We start from the raw sequence: 26,433 nt of genomic DNA, 5'->3' as shown, positions 1-26,433 counted from the left end.
AATTCAGCTCTTTTGCCTGTAAAAAACCCCACATACAACACTAAGATGCTGCTTGATAGAAGACTTCATCCCGATGATGGACTTCCGACTTCAGCCCGATGATGGATTTCTTCAGCCGCCGCTTGGATCCAGACTTCAGCCCGAGGATGGACGTCACTCTTCAGCCCCCCGCTTGGGCTTGGATCAAGACATCGGAGGCTCTTCTGGACAGATCGGGACCCGGTGAGGTGAAAACAAGGTAGGGAGATCTTCAGGGGCTTAGTGTTCGGTTTATTTAAGGGGGGTTTGGGTTAGATTAGGGGTATGTGGGTGGTGGGTTGTAATGTTGGGGGGGGTATTGTATGTTTTTTTTTTACAGGCAAAAGAGCTGAATTCTTTGGGGCATGCCCCGCAAAGGGCCCTTTTCAGGGCTGGTAAGGTAAAAGAGCTTTGAACTTTTTTAATTTAGAATAGGGTAGGGCATTTTTTTATTTTGGGGGGCTTTGTTATTTTATTAGGGGGCTTAGAGTAGGTGTAATTAGTTTAAAATTGTTGTAATATTTTTCTAATGTTTGTAAATATTTTTTTATTTTTTGTAACTTAGTTCTTTTTATTTTTTGTACTTTAGTTAGTTTATTTCATTGTATTTATTTGTAGATATTGTATTTAATTAATTTATTGATAGTGTAGGGTTAGGTTTAATTGTAGATAATTGTAGGTATTGTATTTAATTAATTTATTGATAGTGTAGTGTTAGGTTTAATTGTAACTTAGGTTAGGATTTATTTTACAGGTAATTTTGTAATTATTTTAACTAGGTAACTATTAAATAGTTATTAACTATTTAATAGCTATTGTACCTGGTTAAAATAAATACAAAGTTGCCTGTAAAATAAATATTAATCCTAAAATAGCTATAATATAATTATAATTTATATTGTAGCTATATTAGGATTTATTTTACAGGTAAGTATTTAGCTTTAAATAGGAATAATTTATTTAATAAGAGTTAATTTATTTTGTTAGATAAAAATTATATTTAACTTAGGGGGGTGTTAGTGTTAGGGTTAGACTTAGCTTTAGGGGTTAATCCATTTATTACAGTAGCGGCGAGATTCGGTCGTCAGATTAGGGGTTAATAATTGAAGTTAGGTGTCGGCGATGTTAGGGAGGGCAGATTAGGGGTTAATACTATTTATTATAGGGTTATTGAGGCGGGAGTGAGGCGGATTAGGGGTTAATACATTTATTATAGTAGCGCTCAGGTCCGGTCGGCAGATTAGGGGTTAATAAGTGTAGTTAGGTGGAGGCGAAATTGAGGGGGGGCAGATTAGGGGTTAATAAATATAATATAGGGGTCGGCGGTGTTAGGGGCAGCAGATTAGGGGTACATAGGAATAATGTAGGTAGCGGCGGTTTACAGAGCGGCAGATTAGGGGTTAAAAAAAATATGCAGGTGTCAGCGATAGCGGGGCAGCAGAATAGGGGTTAATAAGTGTAAGGTTAGGGGTGTTTAGACTCGGGGTACATGTTAGAGTGTTAGGTGCAGACGTAGGAAGTGTTTCCCCATAGAAAACAATGGTGCTGCGTTAGGAGCTGAACGCTGCTTTTTTGCAGGTGTTAGGTTTTTTTTCAGCTCAAATGGCCCCATTGTTTTCTATTGAAGCTGGCCGCGTCCGTAAGCAACGCTGGTATCTAGAGTTGCAGTGGCGGTAAATATGCCTGTACGCTCCCTTTTTGGAGCCTAACGCAGCCATTCTGTGAACTCTAAATACCAGCAGTATTTAAAAGGTGCGGGAGAAAAAAAGCATGCGTAGCTAACGCACCCCTTTGGCTGCAGAACTCTAAATCTAGCCGTTAGTTTTTTGTGATGTGGGGGGCTGGCGGTTTAGGGGTTAATAGGTTTATTAAGTGGCGGTGATGTGGAAGGCCAGAGGTTTAGGGGTTAATAACTTTATTTAGTGGTGGCGAGGTCAAGAAGTGGTGGAATAGGGGTTAATATCTTTATTATAGTGTCGGCGATGTTGGGGTGCGGGTGAATAGGGGTTAAAAATGTTATTATAGTGGCGGTGATGTCGGGGACGGCAGATTAGGGCTTAATACGTTTATTTCGGTGTCAGCGATGTTGGGGGTGGCAGATTAGGGGTTAATAATTATATTTAGGTGTCGGCGATCTCGGGGCAGCAGATTTGGGGTGTTTAGACTTGGGGTTTATGTTAGGTTTAAACATAACTTTTTTTCGCCATTCCACGCTTCAGGTGTTAGTTTTTTCTAACACCTTCTCCCCATTGATGTCTATGGGTAAAGCGTGCACAAGCACGTCAAAGCAGCCCTTGGATTTTGTGCGGTATGGAGCTCATCGCCACAATATCGCACGCACAAGGCGGCTTTTAAAAAAACTTGTAATGGCAGGGTGAAATAAAGCAACTTCTGTTGCGTTCGTTTCGCACCCTCTATAGTGCCAAACTTGTAATCTAGGTGAGAGTTATTAACCCCTAATCCGCCATTCACCCACCCAAAATTACACTATTGATTAATTTAAAATACTAAAATTTAAAAATCCTAATTTAAAAAATGTAAAACATTTTTTTTTCTTAAATTAAAAAAATCTTAACATAACATAAAAAATTAAGATTAAATGAAACTAAAAAATAATTACAAAAAATAAAAAATCTAAGATTACAGAAAAAATAAACTAAATTATCCAAAATAAAAAAATGTAAACCTAATCTAATAGCCCTATAAAAACAAAAAAGTCACCCCAAAATAAAAACACCCCCTAATCTAAGATTTAACTACCAATAGCCCTTAAAAGGGCCTTTTGCAGGGCATTGCCCTAAAGTTATACAGCTCTTTTACTTAAAAAATGACTAAATACCCCCTAACATTAAAACCCCCACCCACACATCCCCGAAAATAAAACAGACAAAAGACCTAACTCTAAAAAAACTAAGCTACCCACTGTTCCTAAAGGGGCATTTGTATGTACATTGCCCTATGATCACCCCAAAAAATTAGAAAACAAACACTAACCCCAAAAATGTACTCGCCATTCCTGAAGTCCCGATGTCTATCTTCTTCCAAGCGGAGCAAAGTCTTTATCCAGGCGGCGAAGATCTTCTTCCAGGGCGGCACCATCCTCCATCTTCATTCCGGTGACACGCAGCTGGAACGGGGGTGGAAACAACATCCAGCCTGGGCAGGGTGAAGCCAGAGATTATATGCCTGAGGAAATGGCGCAGTAGACACAGAGAAAGGCGTTGCAGTATAGTGCCATTATTGTTTTATATGCCAATTTGTATTTTTGGTTTTTAAATACACTTTTTTTTTTATACATTAATCGAGTATTTTTGGAGTCTTGTTTTATCCGCTGACAAAGAGCGGAAAGCGGATCACGGGTAGAAAAATGGAAAAAAACATCTTTATTGTTGGTTAAACATGCAATAAAACAAGCTAAAAAAATCTACATGAGGAATAACGGTCTGACGCGTTTCGGCTCACGCCTTCATCCGTGACCTGTTTTACCCGCTACCTTCCGTTGTTTTTGAACATCAGGGGATGCCCAATAGAACCATCATTGTACTGGTTGTTTAGTTAACTGGGCCACTACAATAGCCCAGTCTGCAATACTAGCAATGTTAGGTGCTTTACCAAATGTGAGTACCCGTATCTGTTGGGGAGTTCATTGTCACGTGGATTTCCTACTGATCTGCACTAATAGGCACCCTTTCTTCTTGTAATCATTTTAGATCTCTGGTGGAGGTCTGCAGCGGTCCTGACATGCAAAATGGTCATCTGACCTGGGTATAGGGACGATCGTCTGCTGCACACTGAAGATTGAATGCAAGGTACCCTTTTATATTGTGGTACCTTGCATTCCTATTGGCTGAAATTTTCAAATCAGCCAATAGGATGAGAGCTGCTGAAATCTTATTGGATGATTTGAACAGCCAATAGGATTTCAGTAGCTCTCATTCTATTGGTTTATTTTAAATTTTCAGCCAATAGGTATGCAAGGAACCCCAAAATAAAATGGGTACCTTGCATTCAATCTTCAGTGTGCATTGGACAATCTCATGAAGAGGACCCTTCACGTCGGATGTATGCATGGCCGCAGTTCTAGCTCCACTCTGCCTCCGGACCACCTGAATGAAGATGGAAGATGGTGCCGCCCAGGAAGAAGATCTTTGCTGCCTGGATGAAGACTTTGCACCGGCTAGAAATAGATAGATGTCCAGACTTCAGTAATGGTGAGTACATTTTTTCGGGTTAGTGTTAGGTTTTTTTTATTTTTTGGGGAGTTTTTTTTTTAGATTAGGGCTTTTTTATTTTCTTAATGGGCAGCAAAAGCCCCCTTACTGGCAATGGGTAGATTAGATTTTTTTAGAGTTAGGTCTTTTCTTATTTTGGGGGGTTGGTTGGGTGGGGTTTTTTACTGTTAGGGGTAATTTTGTGTTTTTTTAATGGAAAAGAGCCGATTTAGTCAGGGCCCTACAAAAGGCTTACCTGATAATTTAATTTCTATCTGTGGGAGGAGAGTCCACTGCGTCATTCAATACTTGTGGGAATTAAGAACCTGGCTGGTTACCAGGAGGAGTGCTAGGTGAACTTACGGGTGGCAAGGATTTCAGCAGTTGAGCTGAAACCTATGCTGTATATGTAATCTCGCCCAAGATGTTTATTGGTCATGTTGCAATATACTATATTTCATATTTACTTTGCACACTTTTCCCTGTCATTTAACTCTTACAATTGTGGGTTTTTATTTTTCTGTAAGACCTGGAAGTGCTTACTGGAGGTGCCTCGCTGTGAAGACAAGCTTGCATTTGATATTCACTGAGCCTCAATATACCTGTGTTTTCCAGGGTTTCATTAGTGTGCCTTTATATCATTAACATCTATAGTTGTGTAACAAATATAAATGCATGAACTGCATTAAGGGGAGCTAGCTGGACACATTAAGTAAACTAATGATCATAAGCATGTGCAATCACCAATCAGCAGCTAGCTCTCAGTAGTACTTTGCTGCTCTTGAGCCTACCTAGATATTCTTTTCAACAAAGAATGACAAGAGAACAAAGCAAATTATATAACAGAGGTAAACTGGAAAGCTCTATCAGCTAGATTACGAGTTTAGCGTTATGAGTGAAAAAGCATTGTTATGCTTCATAATGATGCTTTTTCCCTAACGCCGCTATTACAAGTCTTGCAGGTATAGGTGTACCGCACACCTTTTTGGCCGTCACGCAACGTCAGTACCGCATTTTTTAAAAAGTCCTTTTTCAATGGGGCTCCCATAGCGCTGGTATTACAAGTTTGTCTGGGAGGCCAAAAAGTGAGTGGTACACTCTATAACCACAGGATTTGTATCGCCATCTAAAGTCAGTAGTTATGAGTTTTACGTTACACAGCTGTAGCATAAAACTCATAACTGAAGTGTTAAAAAGTACACTAACACCCATAAACTACCTATTAACCCCTAAACCGAGGCCCTCCCGCATCGCAAACACTATAATAAATTAATTAACCCCTAATCTACCGCTCCAGTCATAGTCGCAACTTAAAAATTTATTAACCCCTATTCCGCCACTCCCCGACATTGTCGCCACTATAATAAACTTATTAACCTCTAAACTGCCGCCCTCCCGCATCACAAACACTATTTAAATATTATTAACCCTTAATTTACTGTCCGCCCACACCACCGCTATAATAAACCTATTAACCCATAAACCGCCACCCTCCTGCATCACTACATAAATATATTAACCCCTAAACCTAACCCTAACTTAACCCTAAGCCTAAGTCTAACCCTAACCCTAACCCTAATGTAACCCTTACACCCCCTAACTTAAATATAATTAAAATAAATCTAAATAAAACTTACAATTATTACCTAAATAATACCTATTTAAAACTAAATACTTACCTGTAAAATAAAACCTAAGCTAGCTACAATATAATTAGTTACATTGTAGCTAGGTTAGGTTTTATTTTTATTTCACAGGTAAGTTTGTATTTATTTTAACTAGATAGACTAGTTAGTAAATAGTTATTAGTGATAGGGAGGGTGTACACTGGACTTAGATTAAACAGTACTGGCAAACTGACTGTTCGCAGTTTAGAGTGGTTAGATTGTCAGTGGCGCCTGAGGCTGACTGTGATACAAACAAATGTTCGTGTTGGCATGTGTGTTGTCAAGGCTGGATTGGCCTACCACTGTACCAGGAGATTTCCCGGTGGGCTGCAGCAGCTGGGGCTGGAAAGCTACAATTTAAAGGGGTTATTAATGGATGCAATTGAGCTTTAGAGTGCATATAACAACAATCTGGAACTCTTTTTTATATATACTAATATAATATAAATCTGAAACAAAATATTGGGGGAAGGAGTATCCCAGTAATTGTGAGTCAACAGAAAATAGGGCTGGTCTCCAAATTTTCCAGGGCTGCTTTTTAGTCTCAGTCCAGCCCTGTGTGTTGTATCCCTAATGGCGGCCTTCTGAGATAGGTAGGAGGTTTACCTTAATTATAAATTTGTATGGAACAGATATTCTTCGCACTAGAGAGTTTAAGAATATCTGTTCCATACAAATTTATAATTAAGGTAAACCTCCTACCTATCCCAGAAGGCCGCCATTAGGGATACAACACACATGCCAACACGAACATTTGTTTGCATCACAGTCAGCCTCAGGCGCCACTGACAATCTAACCACTCTAGTAAATAGTTATTAACTTTGTGTGTAGTGCCTGCAACGTCTTTTGCCTTCAATTAACTATTTAATAACTACCTAGTTAAAATAAATACAAAGTTACCTGTAAAATAAAACCTAACCTGCCTTACACTAAAACCTAACATTACAATAAAATAAAATAAATTAAATTTATAAAATACAATTATCTAAATTACAAAAAAAATAAACACTAAATTACAAAAAATAAAAAACAAATTTATCAAAAACAAAAAACGAATTACTCCTAATCTAATAGCCCTATCAAAATAAAAAATCCCCCCCCCCCCGGGTCCATCTTCAAGACATCCAGCACTGAGCATCCTCTTCTTCCGATGGTCGCTAAAGAATGAAGTTTCCCTTTAAGTGACGTCATCCAAGATGGCGTCCCATACATTCCGATTGGCTGATAGAATTCTATCAGCCAATAGGAATTAAAGGTGAAAAAATCCTATTGGCTGTTCCAATTAGCCAATAGGATTGAGCTTGTATTCTATTGGCTATTCTAATCAGCCAATAGAATGTGAGCTCAATCCTATTGGCTGATTGGATCAGCCAATAGGATGAAAGCTCAATCCTATTGGCTGATTGCAACAGCCAATAGGATTTTTTCACCTTTAATTCCTATTTGCTGATAGAATTATATCAGCCAATCGGGATGACTTCGCTTAAAGGGAACCTTCATTCTTCAGTGACCATCGGAAGAAGAGGATGCTCCACGCCGGATGTCTTGAAGATGGACCCGCTTCACGCCGGATGGATGAAGATAGAAGATGTCGTCTGGATGAAGACTTCTGCCCGCTTGGATGAAGACTTCTGCCCGCTTTGATGAGGACTTTGCCGGCTGGATGAGAATGGATGTCCCGACTTCGAAAACTGTAAGTGGATCTTCGGGGGTTAGTGTTAGGTTTTTTAAGGGTTTTTTGAGTGGGTTTTATTTTTAGCTTAGGGTTTGGGCACTAAGTAAAAGAGCTGATTGCTCTTTTCAGGGCATGGCAAAAGAGCTAAATTTCTTTTAAGGGCAATGCCCATCCAAATGCCCATTTCAGGGCAATGGTTAGCTTAGGTTTATTTAGATAGGTTTTTATTTGCAGGTTGGGTGGGTGGTGGGTTTTACTGTCGGAGGGTTGTTTGTATTTTTTTTTTTACAGGTAAAAGAGCTGATTTCTTTGGGGCAATGCCCTGCAAAAGGCCCTTTTAAGGGCTATTGGCAGTTTAGTGTAGGCTAGGGTTTTTTTTTTATTTTGGGGGGGCTTTTTTATTTTGATAGGGCTATTAGATTAGGAGTAATTCATTTTTATTTTTAATAATTTTGTTTTTTATTTTTTTGTAATTTAGTGTTTATTTTTTATAATTTAAATAATTGTATTTTATTAATTTAATTAATTTTATTTTATTGTAATATTAGGTTTTAGTGTAAGGCAGGTTAGGTTTGTTTTTATAGGTAACTTTATATTTATTTTAACTAGGTAGTTGTTAAATAGTTAATAACTATTTACTAACTAGTCTACCTAGTTAAAATAAATACAAACATAGCTTTGAAATAAAAATAAAACCTAAGCTAACTACAATATAACTATTAGTTATATTGTAGCTAGCTTAGGTTTTATTTTACAGCTAAGTATTTAGTTTTAAATAGAAATTATTTAGGTAATGATAGTAGGTTTTATTTAGATTTCTTTTAATTATATATATATATATATATATATAAGTTAGGGGGTGTTAGGGTTAGACTGAGCTTTACGCTGCTTTTTTTCAGGTGTTAGACTTTTTCTCAGCCAGCTCTCCCCATTGATGTATATGGGGAAATCGTGCACGAGCACGTAAAACCAGCTCACTGCAGCTTTCAGCAGCGCTGGTATTGGAGTGCTTTATGGAGCTTAATTTTGCTCTATGCTCACTTTTTGCCTGATAACGCCGGGTTTTTATTAACCTGTAATACCAGTGCTGTAGGGAAGTGAAAATGACAATAATGTGCAAGTTAGTTCCGCACCCCTCATAACGCAAAACTCGTAATCTAGCCGTTATTTATTTAGTGTTAGTGATGTGGGAGGCCAGAGGTTTAGGGGTTAATAACTTTAGTATAGTGGCGGCGACATTGGGGGAGGCACATTAGGGGTTAATAACTGTAATGTACGAGGCGGCGATATCAGGAGCGGCAGATTATGGGTTAATAGTTTTATTTAGGTGGCGGCAATGTTAGGGGCAGAAGATTAGGGGTTAATAACATTATGTAGGTTGCAGTGATGTTAGGGGCATCAGATTAGGGGTGTTTAGACTTGGTTTTTATGTTAGGGTGTTAGGTTTAAACATAACTTTTACTTTCCCCATAGACATCAATGGGGCTGCGTTACGGAGCTTTTGTTTCCGCAATCGCAGGTGTTAGGCTTTTTATTTTAGCTGACTCTCCCCATTGATCTATATGGGGAAATCATGCACGAGCACGTCAAAACACTGCTTGTATTTGGGTGAGGTATGGAGCTCAACACAACCATATCGTCTGCGCAAGCCGGGTTTTACAAAACCTGTAGTAGCAGCGCTATAGGGAGGTTAAATACCGCCGCTTTTGTATGTGAATAATGAAAGAAAAATAAATTGGTCTTCATATCCCTTTAAAGCTGATGAGTTCTCTTTAATTTTCTTTCACTTCTTTCAAGTTTTCTCTTTCGTGCATATGTTTCTATATACTGTTTTTCTTCCTGTTTTAATTTGATTGATTTTGTAAAGTTCTGAAAGCTTTTTCATAATACTGGTATTCTCTACAGTAGAGATTGTACTTTGCTCAGAAAGATAAATAGTTACAAGATAGATTACTTTAAGTGGACAGTCTAGTCAAAAATAATCTTTCATGATTCAGATAGGGCATGTAATTTTAAACAACTTTCCAATTTAGTTTTATCACCAATTTTTTCTAGATTAAAGAGAACCGAGATAGCACACAGAGTCTCTATAGAAGTGCGCAAATGATCACAGCATGTGGCAGATGGCGGATTCGGCAAACAGCAATCCAGGCAGCTCTCTCAGAAATGGTGAGTGGACAACGGGAACCTGTGGATGACAGATGGAAGAGGCGCCTCATGGGACAAGTATCGTTTAAGGCAGCAAAGGGACACACATAAGCAGCGGACCCCCCACACAGAGTGTTACTCACAAGAGCGGCGGTACAAACGTGTACCCAGACAGGCAGGACGGAACCAAAAGTCGCCCGTCAGACAGGCGTAAGCTCGGTACGCTAGGCAAACGTCACTCAGCAAGCAGCGTCAGAGTAAACCCAGCAGGGGAACCAATAGAGTCGAAGGGAACTCGACACAGCGAACCTCCAAAGGGGATCAGGAACGTACCAAATTGCTCCAGCGGCAATAGTAATAGAGAACAGGCAGGTGTGATGTACTCAAGGATACATTTATTGAGTACAAACAGATAAAAACAAGCGTACAGCAACGCGTTTCTCAACAAATAGTCGTTTCATCAGGCTGATCAGCCTGATGAAACGACTATTTGTTGAGAAACGCGTTGCTGTACGCTTGTTTTTATCTGTTTGTACTCAATAAATGTATCCTTGAGTACATCACACCTGCCTGTTCTCTATTACTATTGCCGCTGGAGCAATTTGGTACGTTCCTGATCCCCTTTGGAGGTTCGCTGTGTCGAGTTCCCTTCGACTCTATTGGTTCCCCTGCTGGGTTTACTCTGACGCTGCTTGCTGAGTGACGTTTGCCTAGCGTACCGAGCTTACGCCTGTCTGACGGGCGACTTTTGGTTCCGTCCTGCCTGTCTGGGTACACGTTTGTACCGCCGCTCTTGTGAGTAACACTCTGTGTGGGGGGTCCGCTGCTTATGTGTGTCCCTTTGCTGCCTTAAACGATACTTGTCCCATGAGGCGCCTCTTCCATCTGTCATCCACAGGTTCCCGTTGTCTTATCACCAATTTTGATGTTCACTTGGTATTCTTAATTGAAAGCTAAACCTAGGAGGCTCATATGCAAATTTCTAAGCCCTTGAATGCTGCCTCTTATCTGAATGCATTTTGACAGTTTTTCACCACTAGAGGGTGTTAGTTCATGTGTGTCATATAGATAACGTTGTGCTCATGCACGTGGAGTTAAATAGGAGTCAGCACAGATTGGCTAAAATGCAAGTCTGTCAAAAGAACTGAAATAACGGGCAGTTTGCAGAGGCTTCGATACAAGATAATCACAGTGGTAAAAAGTTTATTAATATAACTGTGTTGGTTATGCAAAACTGGGGAATACGATGACTTATTTTTTAATACAATAACAATTCTGGTGTAGACTGTCCCTTTAATAAAATAAAAAGGTCAGAATGAAATGTGTATGGGTGCATTTCAATTCTGAAATATCAAAGCATTTTTGCAATATACTTTCATTAGCAAAAATGCATCTAATAAAAGTTATTACTGTTTTTATGTAGCTTTAGTACATATCCTGCGAGGGCCCTGTGCAACAGTACATACAAATGATGTCTTCTTCAGAAGCAGCACACACCACCACCTTCTCTCTGAGCAGGCATAGTGTTTGAATAATGGTGCACGGCCCTCACAGCATATTTGCATATGTTGCTGAAAATCAGTAATAACTTTTACTAAAAGCATTTTTGCTGATGGAAGTATATTGGAAAAATGCTCCTATTTCAAATTGAAATGCACCTATATATATTTCATTTTTGACCTTTTTATCCCTTTAATGGAGGGTCACTTGGAACACACAGATCAAATCTTTTTGACCTGCACAATTATCAAGTTGCTATGTTGTAGCAAATATTTTTCTGCAAGGTATACATTTTATGAACGGATTCTAATATATATTTAAAAATTAAAATAATGTTTTTTTTCTAAGTAACAAACATAGGAATTTCAAGTGTTTCTATTTAAAACAAATTAAAACATGTTAAAAATTAATAAATATTATATAGCATGTTTAAAGGGACAGTCTACAATATAATTGTTATTGTTTTAAAAGATAGATAATCCCTTTATTACCCATTCCCCAGTTTTGCATAACCAACACAGTTATAATAATATACTTTTTACCTCTGTGATTACCTTGTATCTAAGCATCTTCTGACAGCCCCTGATCACATGACTGACTATTTAAAAGCTATTAAGTTGCATTTAGTACTGTGTTGTGCCAACTCTTAAATAACTTCACGGACGTGAACACATTATCTATATACCATGGCCCACATGAACTATCAGTCTCCTGTTCTGAAAAGCAAATACAAAGCATGTGATTAAGAGGCTGTCAATAGAGCCTTTGAAACAGGCAAACATTTAGAGGTTTAAATGTTGGTTGTGCAAAGCTGGGGAATGGGTAGTAAAGGCTTTATCTTTCTTTTTAAACAATAACAATCTGCTAGATTACAAGTTTTGTCGCTAAAAACTTAAATTGCTAACGAGCCTTTTTTTTCCAGTGCTCACTTTAAACAACGCTGGTATTACAAGTTTTCTGAATGGCTGCGTTAGCCTCAGAAAAGTGAGCGTTGAGCAAATTTAGCGCCACTTCTCACTGTAATACCAGCATTGCTTACGGTAGCGGTAAGCTGGCAAAACGTGCTTGTGCACGATTTCCCCATAGGATACAATGGGGCTGAGCTGGCATTGTTTCCTAAGGGAAAATGCATTTTATGTCTACACCTAACACCCTAACATGAACCCTGAGTCTAAACACCCCTAACCTTATACTTATTATTAACCCCTAATCTGCCGCCCCAACATCCTCGCCACCTGCATTATATTATTAACCTCTAACCTGCCGCTCCGGACACCGCCGCCACCTACATTATACCTATGAACCCCTAATCTGCTGCCCCTAACATCGCTGACACCTACATTATATGTGTTAACCCCTAATCTTCCACCCCCAATGTCGCCGCAACCTACCGACAATTATTAACCCCTAATCTGCTGACCGGACATCGCTGCCGCTATAATAAATGTATTAACCCCTAAACCTAAGTCTAACCCTAACACCCCCCTAACTTGAATCTATTTTTAATACATCTAAATAAAATTACTATAATTAAATAAATAATTCCTATTTAAAACTAAATACTTACCTGTAAAATAAACCCTAATATAGCTACAATATAACTAATAGTTGCATTGTAGCTATTTTAGGATTTATTTTTATTTTACAGGCAACTTTGTATTTATTTTAACTAGGCACAATAGTTATTAAATAGATATTAACTATTTAATAAATACCTAGATAAAATAAATACAAATATACCTGTAAAATAAACCCTAACCTAAGTTACAATTATACCTAACACTACTCTATAATTAAATTAATTACCTAAACTACCTACAATTAAATACAATTAAATTAAATAAATTAAATTACGGGAAACTCCCCCCCACTAAATTACAGAAAATTAAAAAGAAATTACAATATTTTAAACTAATTACACCTAATCTAATGCCCCTAATAAAATAAAAAAGCCCCCCAAAATAATAAAATTGCCTACCCTACACTAAATTACAAATAGCCCTTAAAAGGGCCTTTTGCGGGGCATTGCCCCAAAGTAATCAGCTCTTTTACCAGCCCTTAAAAGGGCTTTTTGCGGGGCATTGCCCCAAAGTAATCAGCTCTTTTACCTGTAAAAATAAAAAAGAAATACAATCCCCCCCAACATTACAACCCACCACCCACATACCCCTACTCTAAAAGCCACCCGATACCCCCTTAAAAAATAACTAACACTACCCCATTGAAGATCACCCTACCTTGAGCCGTTTTCACCCAGCCAGGCGCCAGTGGTCATCTGATGGGGCAGAAGAGGACATCCGGACCGGCAGAAGTCTTCATCCTATCCAGGCAGAAGAGGACATCTGGACCAGCAGACATCTTCATCCAAGCGGCATCTTCTATCTTCATCCATCCGACGAGGAACAGCTCCATCTTGAAGACCTCCGGGGCAGAACATCCTTCTTGGCAGACGACTACTCGACGAATGGCTGGTCCTTTAAATTACATCATCCAAGATGGCGTCCCTCGAATTCCGATTGGCTGATAGGATTCTATCAGCCAATCGGAATTAAGGTAGGAAAAATCTGATTGGCTGATGCAATCAGCCAATAGAATTGACCTCGCATTTAGGATTTAAAAATAAATCCTAAAATAGCTACAATGTAACTATTAGTTATATTGTAGCTATATTAGGGTTTATTTTACAGGTAAGTATTTAGTTTTAAATAGGAATTATTTATTTAATTATAGTAATTTTATTTAGATTTATTAAAAATAGATTTGTTAGGGGGGTGTTAGGGTTAGGGTTAGACTTAGGTTTAGGGGTTTATAACTTTATTATAGTAGCGGCGACGTTGGGGTCGGAAGATTAGGGGTTAATAATTGTAGGTAGGTGTCGGCGAAGTTGGGGGGGGCAGATTAGGGGTTAATAACATTTAACTAGTGTTTGCGAGGCGGGAGTGCGGCAGTTTAGGGGTTAATATATTTATTATAGTGGCGGCGATGTCCAGTCAGCAGATTAGGGGTTAATAATTGTAGGTAGGTGGGGGCGACGTTGGGGGCGGCAGATTAGGGGTTAATAAATATAATGTAGGTGTTGGCGATGTTAGGGGCAGCAGATTAGGGGTTCATAGGTATAATGTAGGTGGCGGCGATGTCCGGTCAGCAGATTAGGGGTTAAATAATTTTATTATAGTGTTTGCGATGTGGGGGGCCTCGGTTTAGGGGTTAATAGGTAGTTTATGGGTGTTAGTGTACTTTGTAGCACTTTCGTTAAGAGCTTTATGTTCCGGCATTAGCCCATAAAACTCTTAACTACTGACTTTTATATGCGGTAGGAGTCTTGGAGGTAGAGGCTGTACCGTTCACTTCTTTCAAGACTTGTAATACCAGCGTTAGCCAAATCCCATTAATAAGATAGGATACGCAATTGACGTAAGGGGATTTGCAGTATGGAAAAGTTGCGGAAGAAAAGTGAGCGGTACACCTGTACCTGCCAAACTTGTAATACCAGCGGGCGTTAAAAAACAAAATTTATGCTTACCTGATAAATTTATTTCTCTTGTGGTGTATCCAGTCCACGGGTTCATCCATTACTTGTGGGATATTCTCCTTCCCAACAGGAAGCTGCAAGAGGACACCCACAGCAGAGCTGTCTATATAGCTCCTCCCCTAACTGCCACCCCCAGTCATTCGACCGAAGACAAGCAAGAAAAAAAGGAGAAACTAAAGGGTGCAGTGGTGACTGTAGTTTAAAAATAAAAAAATACCTGCCTTAAAATGACAGGGCAGGCCATGGACTGGATACACCACAAGAGAAATAAATTTATCAAGTAAGCATAAATTTTGTTTTCTCTTGTAAAGGTGTATCCAGTCCACGGGTTCATCCATTACTTGCGGGATACCAATACCAAAGCTTTAGGACACAGATGAAGGGAGGGACAAGGCAGGAACTTAAAAGGAAGGCACCACTGCCTGCAAGACCTTTCTCCCAAAAATAGCATCCGAAGAAGCAAAAGTATCAAATTTATAGAATTTCGAAAAGGTATGAAGCGAAGACCTAGTCGCCGCCTTACAAATCGGTTCAACAGAGGCCTCATGTTTAAAAGCCCATGAGGAAGCTACTGCTCTAGTAGAATGAGCTGTAATTCTTTCAGGAGGCTGCTGGCCAGCAGTCTCATAAGCTAAGCGTATTATACTTCTTAGCCAAAAAGAAAGAGAAGTTGCCGAAGCCTTTTGGCCTCTCCTCTGTCCAGAGTAGACAACAAACAAAGCAGATGTTTGACGAAAATCCTTCGTAGCTTGTAAATAAAACTTTAAAGCACAAACCACATCAAGATTGTGTAATAGACGTTCCTTCTTTGAAGAAGGATTAGGACATAGTGAAGGAACAACAATCTCCTGATTGATATTCTTATTAGATACCACCTTAGGAAGAAACCCAGGTTTGGTACGTAACACTACCTTATCTGCATGGAAAATCAGATAAGGGGAATCACATGGTAAAGCAGATAACTCCGAAACTCTTCGAGCCGAGGAGATAGCTACTAAAAACAGAACTTAAAAGCTTAATATCTATGGAATGCAAAGGTTCAAATGGAACCCCTTGAAGAACTTTAAGAACTAAATTTAAACTCCATGGCGGAGCAACAGGTTTAAACACAGGCTTGATTCTAACCAAAGCCTGACAAAACGCCTGAACGTCTAGAACCTCAGCCAGACGTTTGTGCAAAAGAATAGACAGAGCAGAAATCTGTCTCTTTAAGGAACTAGCTGACAATCCCTTCTCCAATCCTTCTTGGAGAAAAGATAATTTCCTAGGAATCCTGACCTTACTCCATGAGTAACCCTTGGATTCACACTAGTGCCCTGGCAATGTTGGAGGTTTCAAAGATAATTCTATGGGCAGAGGTTCACTCTTGCCATGTCTCAGCTATCCATATCCCAGGAGTAGAGAACTGTGAGGCAGCAACAGGCTTTTTGGCCTGTTTCCCCTTGTTCCAAGCCTGGTTAGGTCTCCAGACTGGCTTGGACTGGGCAAAATTTCCCTCTTGTTTTGTAGAAGAGGAAGATGAAGCTGCGCCACTCTTGAAGTTTTGAAAGGAACGAAAATTAGTCTGTTTGGTCCTTAACTTGTTGGACCTATCCTGGGGAAGGGCGTGGCCTTTTCCTCCAGTAATATAAAAAATTATCTCCTTCAGTCCAGGCCCAAATAGGGTCTGCCCTTTGAAGGGGATATAGAGAAGTTTAAGTTTGAAGTGACATCAGCTGACCAGGATTTAAGCCATAGCGCCCTACGCGCCTGAATGGTAAAACCTGAATTTTTAGCCACTAGCTTGGTTAAATGAAAAACTGCGTCAGAAATAAATGAATTGGCTAACTTAAGAGCTTTAAACCTGTCAAGGATATCATCCAATGGGGTTTCTACCTGTAGAGCCTCCTCCAGAGACTCGAACCAGAAAGCCGCTGCAGCAGTGACTGGGGCAATGCATTCAAGAGGCTGGAGAATAAAACCTTGTTGTATAAAGATTTTCTTAAGGAAACCCTCTAATTTTTTATCCATAGGATCTAGGAAAGCACAACTGTCCTCAACAGGAATAGTTGTACGCTTAGCTAGGGTAGAGACTGCTCCCTCCACCTTAGGGACCGTCTGCCACGAGTCCTGTGTAGCGGCATCTATAGAAAACATATTTTTAAAAGCAGGAGGGGGAGAGAACGGAACACCTGGTCTATCCCATTCCTTAGTAATAATTTCTGAAAACCTCTTAGGGATTGGAAAAAAAAACGTCAGTGTAAACAGGCACTGCAAAGTATTTGTCCATTTTACACAATTTCGCTGGGACTACAATGGTGTCACAGTCATCCAGAGTCGCTAAAACCTCCCTGAGCAACACACGGAGGTGTTCAAGCTTAAATTTAAATGCTGTCATTTCAGAGTCAGACTGAAGTAATGCCTTCCCTGAATCAGAGAAGTCACCCACAGATAGAAGCTCTCCTGCTTCAACTTCTGCACATTGTGAGGGTATATCAGACATAGCTACTAAAGCGTCAGAGAGTTCTGTATTTGTTCTAGCCCCAGAGCTGTCTCGCTTTCCTTGTAACCCTGGCAATTTGGACAATACCTCTGTGAGGGTATGATTCATAACTGCCGCCATGTCTTGTAAGGTAAACGCATTGGACGCGCTAGATGTACTTGGCATCCCATGAGCGGGAGTTATAGGTTCTGACACGTGGGGAGAGCTAGATGGCATAACCTCCCTTTTGTCAGTCTCAGAAACCTCAGGTGATAAATCTTTAAAAGCCATAATATGGTCTTTATAAGTTATAGAAAGGTCAGTGCATTTGGTACACATTCTAAGAGGGGGTTCCACAATGGCTTCTAAACATAATGAACAAGGAGTTTCCTCTATGTCAGACATGTTTAACAGACTAGTAATGAGACCAGCAAGCTTGGAAAACACTTTAATAAATGTGAAAAAAGCAATAATAAAAAATGGTACTGTGCCTTTAAGAGAAAAAAACTACCACATAAACTGCAAAACAGTGATAAAAAGTAGTAAACTCTACAAATTTTTTACAGTGTGTATAAGGGACTAAAGGAGCATTGCACCCACTTGCAAATGGATGATTAACCCCTAAAGCCCAAAAACGAATTAGAAAAACATTAAAACTGCTAACAAACAGTCAAACACACTGCCACAGCTGTGCTGTGGCTCCTACCTCCCCTTAAAAACGATTTTTGCAGGAACAAAACCCTCTATAGAGGTCCTATAAGCCAGAGGACTCCTTCAGGGAAGCTGGATGTCTCAGACTAAAAATCAACTGCACATTTAGAGCTTGAAAATAGGCCCCTCCCAACCATGCACTCAAAGTCAGAGGGCCTTAAAAAACTCCTAGGAGTAATCTAACAAGCCATGTGGAAAACTAGGCCCCAAATAAAGATTTATCACCCTCAGAGAAAAAACGTTTTTATTTTTATAAATCATGCAAACGTTTTTACACTAATATAAGTATTAACATGAATATTACCCTTATTTGCAAGCATGATCCCAGTTGTTGTTAAATCACTGTATCAGGCTTACCTTAAATATACCAGGCACTGTCAGCATTTTCTAGACCTTATCATCTCTCTAGAAAAAAATATACTGAACATACCTCAAAGCAGGCAATCTGCAGACAGTCCCCCCAACTGAAGTTTTCTTTCCATACTCTTCAGTTATGTGTGAGAACAGCAATGGACCTTAGTTACAAACTGCTAAGATCATCAAAACCTCCAGGCAGAATTCTTCTTCCAATTTCTGCCTGAGAGTAAAAACAGTACAACACCGGTACCATTTGTTATTTTTAAACTTTTGATTGAAGGTAAAAACTACACTAAGTCACCACATCTCTCTTGATACTTCCTTTCTTGTCGAGAGCTGCAAGAGAATGACTGGGGGTGGCAGTTAGGGGAGGAGCTATATAGACAGCTCTGCTGTGGGTGTCCTCTTGCAGCTTCCTGTTGGGAAGGAGAATATCCCACAAGTAATGGATGAACCCGTGGACTGGATACACCTTTACAAGAGAACACAGTGTTAGGACCCCTTAATGCTGCTTTTTATGGCTAACGCCAAACTCGTAATCTAGCCGAACTTAAGCCTAATGGACATAGGTACTACATCACAGGTTTCTGTGCTCTTTGTCATATGTAAGCAGATCACTGATGCAGACACTCTGTGTCCCTGTCTGCATAGCTTGCAGTGGTGCGAGAGTGAAGGAGGGAAGGGAGTGGGCGGCACATTAGTGAAGTGGGTGGGAGGGGGGAAGGGGAGGGATCACTATGATCAGTCATTTTTTTACCTGGAGGTATAAACACATAACTATATGTATATATTCATATACATATATATTTTTAATTTGCTGCCCAATGCTGCATGACTTATCCCCTGCACTGCTCTAGTTTTTTTGCTGTATCTAACAACATGAAAAGAAGGCTCCCATTGGAGTCTATGGAAGCGCGCTCTTGTGAGCACAAGGATTCCAGGCAATATGAACGAGAGATTGTGTTTGTATTGCGCTTAACTTGTAATGCCAGCGCTATTATTGAGTGGAGCACAAATATTGCGCTTGTGAAAGCACAGTTTTGCATTTCACTCATAATCCAGGCCAATATAGGATAAGCAGCAGCGGTTTTTCAAAACATTTCAAATTCAAAGCATGAGAACCTAATGCAGTGTAGGGAGTAAGCACAGCGATGGGCAGCAAATTGAAATATATATGAATATATACATACAGTATATATTTATGTGTTTATTATTGTATATACACATATTAACATTTAAATATAAATGTTTATATACATATATATTTATAAAGAACACACAATTCCCCATAGACCACTATGTAAAGGCACTTTTTAAAGTTTTTTTTTTTTTCTAAAACCCCACATCCCCTCACTTTAACCCCTAAAAACTAATAAAAAAAAAAACTACTTTACACTTAAATGTAGGGGCAATTGGGACACATTTTGAAAATTAACATGAGGTCTGACTTCTGGTTAATTTTTACAGCACTAATTTTTACCTCGAACTCACGGTAGCAATAACCAGCCACTTGTAATGGCTGGTTATTTAGCGTGCGCCCGTAAACAGGCGTATTTGCCCATTTACGGGCATGCTATAAATTAGCGCTCCACTTGTAATCTAGCCCTTAGTTAATTTTTTATTGATAGTTCATTATGAGTGTAAAGACTGTAAAATGTGTAAAGGCAGCAAAGAATTTTTAAAAATCACTCATAACAGCTAATTTTCAGTCATTTTGATCCTAAAATGTTGAAGTTTTTAAATAAAGTTCTGTATATGAACATTTAATATGCTCCTTCCTTTAAAGCATTTTTTGTACATGGCTGCAGTGGTTTAATTTTGGCTACATTTATTTTGTATATCACTGAAGTATTATTTTCAAATTAAAATGGATATTAAGCAACTAAAATTTTGGGGAACTGCAAATGTGATAAAGCAGAAAAATCAAGTTTTAAGTGGCTAGTAATAAGTAAATAAAAGTTGCTATGGCAATCTCTGTGGTGAACAAAAATATAAGTATATTTGATAGGACAGTCAAGGTCAATCTGCAGTAATCAGTCACGTTGAACCTGACAGAACAATAGTGCAAGTACTCATGGTAAATAGGTAGGCATTATGATTGGACTTTATCTGCACTGATAAGACATTCTTGGAACTTCACATAAATCACTTGAAGCAGCAACAGAAATGAGTAAGTCTCTAGAAATCCATTTTTTTAAGTTGACTAAATAAAAAAAATTGTATTTCAGTTTGAATTTATATTAAATTGACATTTAGTTAATCACCTGTAACTGTAAGCTCATACATCCATTAACACTTACACAAAAAAAATAGATAATTTATTTTGAACTTCCTGTAAGAAAAACTCCAGTTAATGACTATTGTATCTATTGAAGGTGACCAATTTTTATTTTTGTGATAAGGACATTTTTAAAATACTGCTAAAAAACTAAATGTATGCTTACCTGATAAAAGAATTTCTTTCATGGTGGTGAGAATCCACGAGCCATTACTTGTGGCATTAGACTTCAGCCCAATAGAAGGCAGGCGCAGAAATATCCAACATACCAAGAGCATTTATTCTCTCCCGCAACCCTATATATCTCAATATAACATATAGACAAGAAAAGAATAACAGAAAAGTAGGAAAGGACAAAGCAGGCTAAATAAGGTGTGTGCTAGAGTAGTAATACATTGTGGGGGAGGTTGTGAATTATTTGCTTTCACCAAAAAACCAAGGTAATTGCCAAAGCCTTCTGACAAGGATCTGAGAATTGAACAGAGCTGATAATTATCTAAAGTTTTGGTATTTTGAAGATAAAATTTCAAAGCTTTAACCTCATCCAAATCGTGAAGTAAACTCGTTAGTATTATTCTGGGAAACTTCTGGGATTGATACTCTTTATAACTTCTTCGGAAGTTGTTTTGCACACATTAGTCCTATGTTAAAAATTTCCATTTCCTTTTTTTTCCCCTATGAGGTACCCTAAGTGCAGGCTGGTCCTGTTGGGTTCTTTCGGTCTTGCGGCTGTTCAGACACGTGGCACTGTTCTGCTCGTCTGGTTCGGTAGAGGCGCCGCGTGCCCAGGTTATCATTGGTTTTCATGTTAACCTAAGCATTCAAGAGGACCTGTGGGTCTGTGAGGCAGAAAGGATTGTTTCAGTCCTTATAGCCTTCAGTCATAGATGACCGGGCAGGGGAGTTTTCCGCTGCGTCACTCTATCTGTCATCTGATAACATCAGAACCTAGAGTTTTCCTCCCCTATGCGATGGAGGGTTGGAGGGCTTAGCGCCCCATTACCGCAGTTTGAGTGGTTTGGCCTTAAGTTTTAGGGCTCTGGATTTGTCCTTTTGGGCTTGATCTAACAGCTTGTTCAGGATAGCTGTGTAGCATGCGGAAGGTTTGCAGTTTAAAACCTGTTGCAGCTCTTGGCACCTTTGCAGGTGTACGCGTAAGCTGTTTATACTGTATCTAGATGCAGCTCTTACTCTTGATGTGTACTGTCTGTCTGAGTTATAAGAGACCTTTGGGTCTTCTTCCATTGTCTCCGGGTGAGTTGGATCTCCTTTTAGGGATCTGTGTTTCCGGGTGATGTTTGATCCCTGTGGGGACTTTGTTTAGCTTGGGGTTTCCTGGAGCTGGGAAGGCTTAACGCCTTCCTCTTCCCTGTGTCTTCTACTTGTGTGGAGGTGATGGGGAGACTAGCCCTGCTATAGGGATTTTTTTTTTACCTTGAGGTATCCCTTGTGTTGTCCTGAGGCTTTGAGAAGTCTCTTCATATGACTTCTAGCCTGGCTCCTTGGAGCGTTGGACTTTAGCTAGGGGGGGGTTCCTTTCTTGGTCGGGGATTTCGAGTTCTTCTCGCTATCTGGATTCTCTGGATATGCATCCATATCCCTTGTGTCTGGCTTTTTGGCCAGTTGGGGTGTTTAGATCTAGGGTAAGGTTTGCCTGAACTATTAGGTGCCCGGGCCTGTTTTTCTCCCTGAGACTTCCGGTTGCTGAGGCTTTGCTTGGCCTTTTTTCTGACCCAGTCTTGGGTTGTTTTGGAATCTTGGATCTCAGGACTGGTCGGGGTGTTCCACGGTAGTGGGAACTTGGGCTATGTCCTTGCTACATCTACCTGACCTGTTCATGGTTGGCCAGGTTTTTGGAGTATTTGTTACACTTTGCAACAGAGTAGCCCATGTCATCTAGTGGGTAGCTGTGTGGCTTGCGCCTCAAGGGTTGTTGGTTCATAACCAGCTGCTGACGCTGGATGTCCAATTTCTGGTGCCTTGGGGTTGCATTCCCCTGGTCAGCTTGCCAGTGTACCTGCTCTGCAGGGGAATAGGGAGGTTGTGCCTCTGCTTGGCAAGCTACTTGTAGGGGGGTCCTTTTCTAGGACATTTGTGTTGGAGATTTATCTTCCCATTAGCCGGTGGCTTCGGGCCTTGAGGACAGTTGTTGCCCTTCTGGCCTCATCCCTTTTCTTTAGGGGATATTCTCCTTCCTATGGAGATGGAGTCCTTTCTTGAGGCTTCTCCTGAATAGGAGGTGGAAAGGTGGTATTGTTTTCCCCTGGGGTCTTGCTGGCTCCAAGTCAGACTTTTTGGGCCATTATTTTGATAGATCCTTAGGTCTATGGCCTTGTCATCTGTTTTCAGAGTCGGTTGTATTTGTACTCTGTGGGGATGGCTGTGCTATCCTTACGCTCGTTCCTGTACCAGTTTCTGGATTCTTCTGTTCCCCTATTTTGGATCCCTGAAGCTGGGTTAGTCCAGCTGGGTGTGGATCTGCAGATCAGGATGGCAGTCTAAGGCGCTGCGTTCAGGTCGCAGTCTCCTCTGGATGTGTGAGCTTTGTTGAGTCTATCCTGTTATAGCTCAGTCTGCTAGGATATAGATTTTCCTTTCAACTTGCTCCATCGATTTCAGAAGAGGGTCTACTCTTCCTTTGGGTTCTGAGGGTATACTCTCCTTCTTGGGGGGCCTCGATTGAGGTTTTGTGTTCACTTTTTTAGGGACCTGTGTGTAGGTCCAGCGGCTTTGGTTGCCTGGAGCGTGCCCTCTTACTGGGGGTTGCTTTTGCGGTCTGTTTCTTACTTGACTGCTTCTTCTTCCTCGCAAGTGCCCTCTGTGTCGTCCTGATATGGACTCTGTGTTCTTAAACTTGGCGTTTTTTGCCTGGGTCTATTACACATTTTTTCGTGGTTGAATACTTTGGTATTCTATGTTCAGATGCTGGGAGGACTTTGCCTCTTCAGTTGCATTCAGTGCTGGCAGGATGTTGGAGAGAAGTCTGTTTTGTCTCTGTGCCCGGTCTTATCCCGGGTTTCACTTGGTATAGGCGTGGCCTCCTTTCCCTGTTTGGGTCCATTTGGGTCTCTGTGAGCTGGGCTCACTCATGGAGATGTTCTTTTTTGTATTAGGGGACATTTCGGTTTCCTTGGTTCTCCTTTGCCTTGTCCCCTTGGGGGTTTCAGCTGGTGTCCCTTTCATTAGTGGGGGGTGAGTGGTGGGGGACCGTGTGTTGGGCAACTGGAGGACTGTGGGCTCAGTCGAGTCTGTTTTGCGGTCTCTAGTTTGGCTTCGGGACTAACTGTAAGTCAGTGTCCTTGGGGCTTTTCCTTTAAAAAAATTCTCGGCTTCAGACAAAGCGGGTTTTTTATTGGGAAGAGGTTCAGGCCTGGTGTCCTCAGTATGGGCCGCCTATTGTACCCTTCCGTCTTGGCATTCAGTGTCCTCTATAGCTTGGGTATTGTTTTCACAAAAGTAATGAATGCAGCTGTGGACTCTTTCCATTTAAGAAGAAAAACATAAATTATGCTTACCTGATAATTTCCTTTTCTTCTGATGGAAAGAGTCCACAGCTCCCCACCTGTAATTTTATGTGGGGCATCCTTATTCTTCTGGCACCTTTCACCCTGATATTCTTATACTGTTCCTTGTTTTTCTGCAGAATGACTGGGGGATGAGGGGAGTGTGAGGAGTATTTAAGCCTTTGGCTGGGGTGTCTTTGCCTCCTCCTGGTGGCCAGGTTCTTGTTCTTATTTCCTAAAAGTAATGAATGCAGCTGTGAACTCTTTCCATCAGAAGAAAAGAAAATTATCAGGTAAGCATAATTTATGTTTTTTTTAAAAAAAATCTGTAGTTGGTTCTACCTCGCAAGAAGAAGCAGAACGTTCTGAAACTTTTCTAGCTTAGAAAATTGCCAAAAGAAACAAAACTTTCCACTTCAGAAGTTGAATAAATAAGTTGAGATTCCACAGAGGAGACACCGGCTTGACCACTGGTCTAATCCTAATTAGTGCCTGAACAAAGACATGACTATTTGGTAATCTGGCTACCTTCCTGTGGTACAAAACCAAAAGAGCAGAAATCTGACCCTTTAAAGAACAGGCTGACAAAACCCGTATGTAACCCATCCTGGAGAAACCTAAGGACTCTTGGAATAGAAAAGAATCCCAATAAAAACCATTTCTCTTACACCAGGAAAGAAAAACTTTCCACACTTTGTGATAAATCTTTCTTGTGACATTATTCCTTGCTTGAATACCAGTGTTGAACACAGAATCAGATAAATCTATTTGGCATATAACTAGGCGTTCAATCTCCAAGTCATCAAATTTAGAGCATTTAAATCTGGATGAAATAAAGGACCCTGAGATAGAAGATCCTCTCACAGAAGCAGAGTTCCCATATCCGCTAGGCTGTACAAATAAGCTCTCGCCAGGGGGAAAAGTAAATTAACAACACAGTCTTACCAAGGCTAGCTAAAGAAACCCTTCCCCAGTCATGTTAACTTCAGCAACCCTAAGGAAGCCGTAAACCTCAGTGTCACCATCCAGTCATCCAACAGGGAGGACGAGCATGAAAAACAGGATCTTCAGCCATATCAGCAGGAATTCATTTTCTGGTTAATTTTCTAAAAGTGCCCAAATGCCTTAAAAATAGAGGGCATTATAGTTTTTATTTTTAAAAAATGTAGATTTTTTTTAATAAACAACTGCACTAGGAAGTTTTTGGGGTCTAAGGTTGGTGGGAGTGGGGTGCTAGAAAAAAAAAACGGCACGGACAAGTGCCTTTACATTGTGGTCTATGAGAACTGTGTGTTACCAGTAAATATAAATAAATATATATATATATATATATATATATATATATATATATAGTTGCAAGAAAAAGTATGTGAACCCTTTGGTATGATATGGATTTCTGCACAAATTGGTCATAAAATGTGATCTGATCATCATCTAAGTCACAACAATAGACAATCACAGTCTGCTTAAACTAATAACACACAAAGAATGAAATGTTGCCATGTTTTTATTGAACACCATTTAAACATTCACAGTGCAGGTGGAAAAATTATGTGAACCCCTAGACTAATGACATCTCCAAGAGCTAATTGGAGTGAGATGTCAGCCAACTGGAGTCCAATCAATGAGATGAGATTAGAGGTGTTGGTTACAGCTGCCCTGCCCTATAAAAAACACACACCAGTTCTGGGTTTGCTTTTCACAAGAAGCATTGACTGATGTGAACGATGCCTTGCATAAAAGAGCTCTTAGAAGACCTACGATTAAGAATTGTTGACTTGCATAAAGCTGGAAAGGGTTATAAAAGTATCTCCAAAAGAATTGCTGTTCATCAGTCCACGGTAAGACAAATTGTCTATAAATGGAGAAAATTCAGCACTGCTGCTACTCTCCCTAGAAGTGGCCGTCCTGTAAAGATGACTGCAAGAGCACAGCGCAGACTGCTCAATGGAGGTGAAGAAGAATCCTAGAGTGTCAGCTAAAGACTTACAAAAGTCACTGGCAAATGCTAACATCCCTGTTAGCGAATCTACAATATGTAAAACACTAAACAAGAATGGATTTCATGGGAGGATACCACAGAGGAAGCCACTGCTGTCCAAACAAAACATTGCTGCACGTTTAAAGTTTGCACAAGAGCACCTGGATGTTCCACAGCAGTACTGGCAAAATATTCTGTGGACAGATGAAACCAAAGTTGAGTTGTTTGTAAGAAACACACAGCACTATGTGTGGCGAAAAAGAGGCACAGTACACCAACATCAAAACCTCATCCCAACTGTGAAGTATGGTTGTGGGGGCATCATGGTTTGGGGCTGCTTTGCTGCGTCAGGGCATGGACGGATTGTTATCATCGAAGGAAAAATGAATT

This window comes from Bombina bombina, chromosome 5 (assembly GCF_027579735.1).
Source record: "Bombina bombina isolate aBomBom1 chromosome 5, aBomBom1.pri, whole genome shotgun sequence".
In the NCBI taxonomy this organism is placed as follows: Eukaryota; Metazoa; Chordata; class Amphibia; order Anura; family Bombinatoridae; genus Bombina; species Bombina bombina.
This window is presented reverse-complemented; position numbering follows the sequence as displayed.